The sequence below is a fragment of the Anas platyrhynchos genome, chromosome 3, assembly GCF_047663525.1.
Source record: "Anas platyrhynchos isolate ZD024472 breed Pekin duck chromosome 3, IASCAAS_PekinDuck_T2T, whole genome shotgun sequence".
Taxonomy (NCBI): Eukaryota; Metazoa; Chordata; class Aves; order Anseriformes; family Anatidae; genus Anas; species Anas platyrhynchos.
In genome coordinates this window covers 107493959-107501393 of record NC_092589.1, presented here as the reverse complement: position 1 = coordinate 107501393, position 7435 = coordinate 107493959, and the positions used below count along the sequence as shown (strand labels likewise).

Sequence of the window (7435 nt, the reverse complement as noted above, 5' to 3'; positions counted from 1 at the left end):
AGACTTAAAACTTTCATTAGTTCCTAACACTTACATTGCATTGTGGTTTTTTGTTTGTATGTTTGTTTCCTTTTCTTTTTTTCTTCTTGCTACTACACTGTAAGAAGAAAACATACTTCTGTGTCCTGCCATAAACAATGACGTTAGGGTGCAAGGCTATGCCAAGAACAATGAGAAAGGCACCAATAAGAGGAAGAATCCAAAACTACCCAACTGTTACATAGCTTTGCACCTCTCATTAATGTCTCTACTTCTACTTTGTACAACAGACTCATACAGTCTTTGAATTTCTCCCAACTGACTATATAAAAATCCCAAAGAGACTATGTTCCTGCTGTATGTACCCCAGATACCTGAATCTATACGGTGAAAACACTTCTCCAGTTGTCAGTGGATCATGCCTGAAGCTGGATAATCACATATCTTTTAGAAATTCATATTAGTAATGATATCATCATGAAACAGCCTAAAAGTATTTTCAACTGTCTGAGAAATGACAACTACATATACCAAAATAGCTAGAAACTTGGAGGGAAAGAAAGATGTAAATTTACTTTTGGTGCAAGTCTGTTAAAGTAAAACGAACACTGGCTTTTTGATGTATGAAATTGATTTATTTACTATATTTAATACCTTGATCACCACAACAGCTTGATTGAACTCCAGAAAAAAAAGATGCCAAACTGTGAAAAGAAGGAATTAGACATGTATACTCCCCTAGTTCAGAAAGGAATTTTAATGGACATTCAGCGATGTTGCAAAGAATGCTTGTGTTTAAAAAAAAAAAAAAAAAAAAAAAGTCTTCTAGACATGCAGTGTTTTCAGGACATTTTAGAGCATAATAAAAGTTGAGGGGAAATCCAAGAATAGTGAAACACCTGAAAAAAATTACTAATAAGATTATTGTTTTCATTTCATTTTTCAGTGGGTGTGATAACTTCTATGGGGGAATTCTGATCCCCATTTATACAAATTATATTTATGAATTAAATAAGGCATCAAATTAACTTCCCTTGGAATTATTTTTTATTTTATACTGCTAATAAACAGCTTGGAAAGGAAAGAAAAGAAACGAAACTACTTGGATGCCTGGAAAAGTCATATGCCTTATTTCTTTGGAAAGCGCTTAGAAACAATCTATTATAAAGTTTTACTTGTTTATTGGCATATATATTCCATTCTAGGTTTTGTTGCCGTTATTGGATTGTATCTGTGTGTGCAACTATATTTGTTTATATAAATGGCAGCTGGTAGATTGTATGCAACATGAAACTCTTCTTGTAATGGCAAAAGGCCAGGAAGATTCTGTGAATTATTATGTATTGCATCTCCCTGTCTTTCATTTCCAACTGGATTATGAGGTTGCTTCTATGCATAGCTTTAGGAACAATGCAGAAGAATCAGTGTTTGAACTTTGAGGGCTTCCTGACCTCATTTATAAAGTAATATTTTTTTTCTTGGTGAACCTACAGTTCTCTAGGCCAAACTGAATTTGACATATATTATGCATGTTCATTACTGTAAAGTAGCTTTACAAACTGACTATCCTTTAACTTGCAGGAGAGCAGATATGATCTGTGGATTTTTTTCTTTACATTATACAAAGAGTATTTTTGAACCATTGCACTTCTAACTTCAATAGAGAATCATGAGATATAGGCTGATCAGGGGAGACATTATTTACTCAAAACATACTCCAATAATTTTACTGGAATTGATGGCGTATTAAAAAACAAAACAAAACAAAACAAACAACAACAAAAATAAATAAAAGAGCTGGCCATGTCCTTGCAAAGACACTGTCTACCATCTTTTAAAGGCTATGAAGACTGGGGAAGAACCCCACTGCCTGAAAAAAATGCAAACACTGTAGCCATCTTCACAGAAGACCAAAATGATTTGTCATAAAACTGCAGGCTTCAACATACCAGTGCAATCTCTCAAAAAAACATTGAGAAAAACATCTTGGAAAACATTTTGGGGCATATCATTGAGAAGGTGCCTAAGGACAGGCAGCATGGATTTACTAAAAGTAAAGCATACTTGACCAACCTGATTTTTATGAACAAGGGTAAAACAAAATGGATAAAAATAAAACAAGCCACTACATGGGAAAAAATATTAATAGTTTAAAGTTCTGGTTGATTAAATCTCCATTCTCATGTTTCTAGAAGTGTCATTAAATCCCACTGACTTGTGTAGCTTTAGAAATAAGCTGCCATTAAAGATGTCTAAAAGTCTTCTCTGGAGTTCCAGCAAAGGAGATTAAGTTCTGTGTTGGTTCTGTGGTTGCAATGCAAATTCACTTAAATTGCTCTCAATAAAGCATGTACTCCATAGGAAACATGAACTATCAATATGGCATTTATAGAAAAAAAAAGTTTGTAAATCTTCTGAGATGACATAGATGTATAACTCTCCATCTTGCTATGTTGTGAAGTATTCACTTTTAACACTTTATTATTCCCAGGGCTCGTTGACTATAAGTGGAATTTTACACATACATACCGATATTAGTTACAAGCATGACTCTTATTAATGTTTTTTCTCAGCTAATTATATACTGAAATAGCATGAAATTGTAAAAGCTTAAGACAAAGTCAACCTAATTTCTTAGTTACGTAGAAAAAAAAAATCACTTCTTACAAGGATTTCTGTGTCTGAGATCTTAGAATTTGATCATTTACTAATTATCACTATTAATTTACATGCAACAGTTCCTCATCAAGGCCTGATGTTATATTTTTCTTAATGATGCTTCATTTTCACATTTAGTGAATTATCATTTAAAATCAGTGTTAAGTTTTGTTAACATTTGAGATGGAAAAAAATAAATTTTGTAGAACTTATTGAACCAACTTCCATTCTGTGTCTTCACCTAAATTCCTTACTTTTCATCCTATGTGAACACATAGAATCATAGAATCATAGAATATCCTGAGTTGGAAGGGACCCTTAAGGATCATCAAGTCCAACTCTTGACACCGCACAGGTCTACCCAAAAGTTCAGACCATGTGACTAAGTGCACAGTCCAATCTCTTCTTAAATTCAGTCAGGCTCGGTGCAGTGACCACTTCCCTGGGGAGCCTGTTCCAGTGTGCAACCACCCTCTCTGTGAAGAACCCCCTCCTGATGTCAAGCCTAAATTTCCCCTGCCTCAGCTTAACCCCGTTCCCGCGCGTCCTGTCGCTAGTGTTAATGGAGAAAAGGTCTCCTGCCTCTCGACACCCCCTTACGAGGAAGTTGTAGACTGCGATGAGGTCTCCCCTCAGCCTCCTCTTCTCCAGGCTGAACAGGCCCAGTGCCCTCAGCCGTTCCTCGTACGTCTTCCCCTCCAGGCCTTTCACCATCTTCGTAGCCCTCCTCTGGACACTCTCCAACAGTTTCATGTCCTTTTTATACTGTGGTGCCCAGAACTGCACACAGTACTCGAGGTGAGGCCGCACCAGCGCAGAGTAGAGCGGGATGCAGTGTTAAGTGTTGCTGTAAGGATTCAACTCCAGTCTTCTTTGCATGCCTGCTCAGAGGACTTGGAGAACTCTTTTATGCTTTCTGTGTTCACAAAAGGGAAATTTGAAGAAAGAGATTAATAATGTCTTTTCTCACTGTTACAATATTAAATTGTGAGATTTAGTTTGGGATATCATGTTAAGGTACTGGTGGAAACTTTCACTGTATCAGCTGCGAATGCATATTCTTTAAATCCTTCCTTCATTAAATATGGTGTTGAGGGGGAAAAGGAAATAGGTAATTTATTTATTTATTTATTTTACTATATATTAATTATTTACTTTTCCTATAGCAGGAAAAAGTGCTTCTTTTATTTGCCAGTTTTCATTTCCTATTGACCCTCCTTTTCTTGGGATGGAAACAAAGCAAGTTTATCCAGCATCTGTCTATTGCAGAATTTCTTTCCAAAAGACAGCCAGATGATCTTAAGTAAAATGCTAGGAAGAACAGTATCAGACACAGAAAACAGAAATGTTTCTCATTTATTCAAACCTTAATGATGAATATTACTGACACAGCATAGTGTCTTAGCAACTAGTTTGAGACCTGAAAACCTCTTCCAGTGCCCATCTATGGTGTTTTTACCATTCTGGGGGCATCTAAACTCCACTACTCCACCACAATCTCTCTACCACACCTCCTCTTCAGAGGAAGGGGGGGAAGATCACTCAACAGTTACTGTCACAGGCAAAACAGACTCAACAGAGGGAGATTAATATAATTCTTTGCCTATTACTAAGAGAATAGAACAGTGAGAACTAAAAGCAAACTAAAAAGACCTCCTTCCTCCCAGTCTCCCTCCCTCAACCCCCCCCCACCCATACTTCTCTACCTCCTCCCCCCAAGCAGTACCAGGGAACAGGGAATGGGGGCTGCGGTCAGTCCCTAATGCTTTGTCTCTGCTGCTCCTTCATGGCCACTCTCTGCCCCTGCTCTACTGGGGGCTCCTCCACGGGATGCCGTCCTTCCTGAACTGATCCTGCGGGGTCTTTCCACAGGCAGCAGCTCTTCAAGAACTGCTCTAATATAGGTCCATTCATACCATGGGGTCCATCCCCCAGGAGCAAACTGCTCCAGCACGGGTTCCCCACAGGCAGCAGCTCCCCCCAGACCCCTTGCTCCTGCGTGGGCTCCTCTCCACGGGTTGAAGCTCCGGCCTGGGGCCTGCTCCTGCCGGGGCTCTCCATGGGCCTCAGCCTCCTCCAGGCCACATCCACCTGCTCCACTGGGGACTCCACAGGCTGCAGGGGAACTTCTGCTGTGTGCCTGGAGCACCTCCTGCCCTCCTTCTGCACTGACCTTTGGGGCTGCAGGGCTGCTTCTGGCATATATTCTCACTCTGTCACAGCTGCTGTTGCATGGTACTTTTCCCTGTTCATAATTCTGCTTTCCCAGAGGCCCAACCATTGTCACTCATTCGGGTCCCTTTTGGAGCCGACTGAAGCTGGCTCTGATCTGATATGGGGCAGCTGCTGGATTCTTCTTACAGAGGCCACCCCTCCAGCCCCCTGCTACCAAACCCTTCTCACATAAACCCAATACACAATCTGTGTAAGTCAATGCTTTTTGTTTGGTCTTCTAGTCATACATTCCCGGCAGTAATATAAGAAATAGAATTGATTTGGCAGTCTGAGACAGACTATTAGGCAGGAAACAGAAAGAAAATAATAGGAAAGAAAAAGAATAAGCCTTGAGGAAAATGATGCATCAGGGAGGGGAAAATAGCAGAGCACCGAGCGTCATATACTAAATGAAACTTAGGCTTTAGCCAAAGTTTCCACCCTCTAAAAAACATGTGCTATAGCAAGACCTAGAAGAGAAAGTATAGACTTAAGTCTTTTTTAATATACATGTATATATATATATTAATAATTAAACATTTATTTTAGTTGCTATTTGGATAATAAACCTCAAATCCCAAAACACTCTACAAAAAGGCAGTTTAACCCCAGTTGTGGGGCAGTTCGTACATCTGTGGCGTCAGTCCCATGGACAGTGGTGGTGCTCCATCCTGAAGCATCCCAAATGCCAGGGCTTGAAGCAGAAAGGTCTGTGAGATCAGACGTTTGAAGAGCAGTGAGGGAATCTGATGCTCCTGGTTCTTTCTCACACAACCAGGCAGGCTTCCAACTGGAGACAAACTTAATAGCACTGCTCTTCCATCAGTCTCTTGGACGGGCTGCTGAAGAGAGGGGTGAATGAGATGAAATCTGAGTAAGCTGTGATGCATATGTTTAATGTAAATGATGTTGGAACATGATCCAAATTGAACAATCTCTGCTTTTTATTTTGAAGGTAATAACAACAACAACAACAAAAAAAAGGGTAGATATTTCACTGTTGATTTAAAAAGAATGATGAAGCTGCCTAATATCAGAGTAGTACACTGAACCAGGAGGCTAAATGCAGCTCAAAAGCAGCAGTGGCTGATCTCAAGTTCCTAACACACCACAAAAATGAGCATATCCAGCTTTTTATAACTAAATATTTTTAGTTTATATTGTTATAATTTATTTATTTATTTAATTCCCATTAGGTATATAACCATACAATGTTCTGAACTTCTAATTGTTTGCTCTTTTTACTAACATAAGGGAAAAAGTTCTGAAATAAAAGGTAGTGAAATTATATTGACAAGCCAAATATTCCTGAAAATACTCTCCATGCAACTAGTTGTTAAGCAATGATCACAAACACCATCATGTGATACTTCACACAGGCAATGAATTGTTATGAAAGACAGAGGATATCTTAACACTGTGACAACATATTTCTGAAGGAATGAAACACCCTTTCTGTGAGAAAGACTGTGCATGACTTGCATATAACACTTGATTGACGGGATTGTTTTTCTAAAAAGGATGAAGAAGAAGGATGGTGCTGATTGCCCAGAGGAAACGGAATCCTACATACCTCATGATTAACCTTAGCTGGGATGAGAATGGGTCTGAGCACATAGTTCTGTAACCTGTGTATGAGTCTTCTCTGAAACAAAAATCAACTCATCCCATCATTGACAATTCTAATGGTAGCCCTTTGTAAGAAGTTACTCTGCTATGTGAATGACCTGCTTTTGGAATGGGGAAGGAAAAATTCCTAGTATGTTTTAATCATAATGAGATGGGTTAGACAAAGGAGACTTCTATAACTGCCTGTCAGAACTTATTTTCCATTTTCCATACTGTGGTGGTTTCCATACTGGGCAGCTAAACCCCACAACTGCTCTCTCACTCCCCTTCTTCAGATGAGAAGGGGGAGAAGTAAAGCAAAGAACACCTCATGGGTTGAGATAAGGATAATTTAATTAAAGGGAAATAATAATAACAATTAAAGAAAGATTATTATGAACTAAACAATTTAACTAAAGGGAAATAAAAAGGGAAAGGGGAAAAGGGAGGGGGAAAGGGAAAATTTAAAAAAGGGAGGAAAACAAACAAATAAAACAAATGAAGGCTATGTGAAAGTGCAGAGGAAAGAAATTACTCGCTACTTCCCACAAATGAGCGATGATTGACCACATCCTTGCAGCAGGGCCTCAACGCACGTAGCCGGTGTTCAGGAGGAGGGCTGACGTTTTCCCAACGAGAGCCCACCCCTCCCCTCTTCTTCCTGTTTCCACCTTTTATTGCTGAGTGTGACATCACATGGTATGGAATATCCCTTTTGTTGGTTTAGGTTAGCTGCCCTAGTGATGTTTCTCTTCTCACTTTTTGCCCACCCCCTAGGAGGGTTAGAGAAAGGCCCAATGCTGTGCCACTGCTGCGCAGCAGTAGACACAACACTGGTGTGATACCGCTACTGTTCCAGCTACAAGTGCAGATACAGCACTGTATGGGCTGCTGCCGGGAAAGTTAACATTCCAACCAGACCCAGTACACATACATTAATGAGTGACAGAGAGATATCTGAGGAGTCAATATCAGG

General features: G+C 39.5%; 1 long non-coding RNA gene across 1 annotated transcript; it reads right to left on the bottom strand.

Moving 5' to 3' along the window:
- Positions 1 to 705: 705 nt before the first annotated feature.
- LOC140002254 (uncharacterized) lies at positions 706 to 7418 on the bottom strand. The gene is made up of 3 exons (XR_011808576.1): positions 6995 to 7418; positions 5482 to 5693; positions 706 to 3553 (listed from the first exon to the last, which is right to left on the bottom strand). It is a non-coding gene; the product is annotated as an uncharacterized lncRNA (long non-coding RNA).
- Between the last annotated feature and the right edge of the window lie 17 nt (positions 7419 to 7435).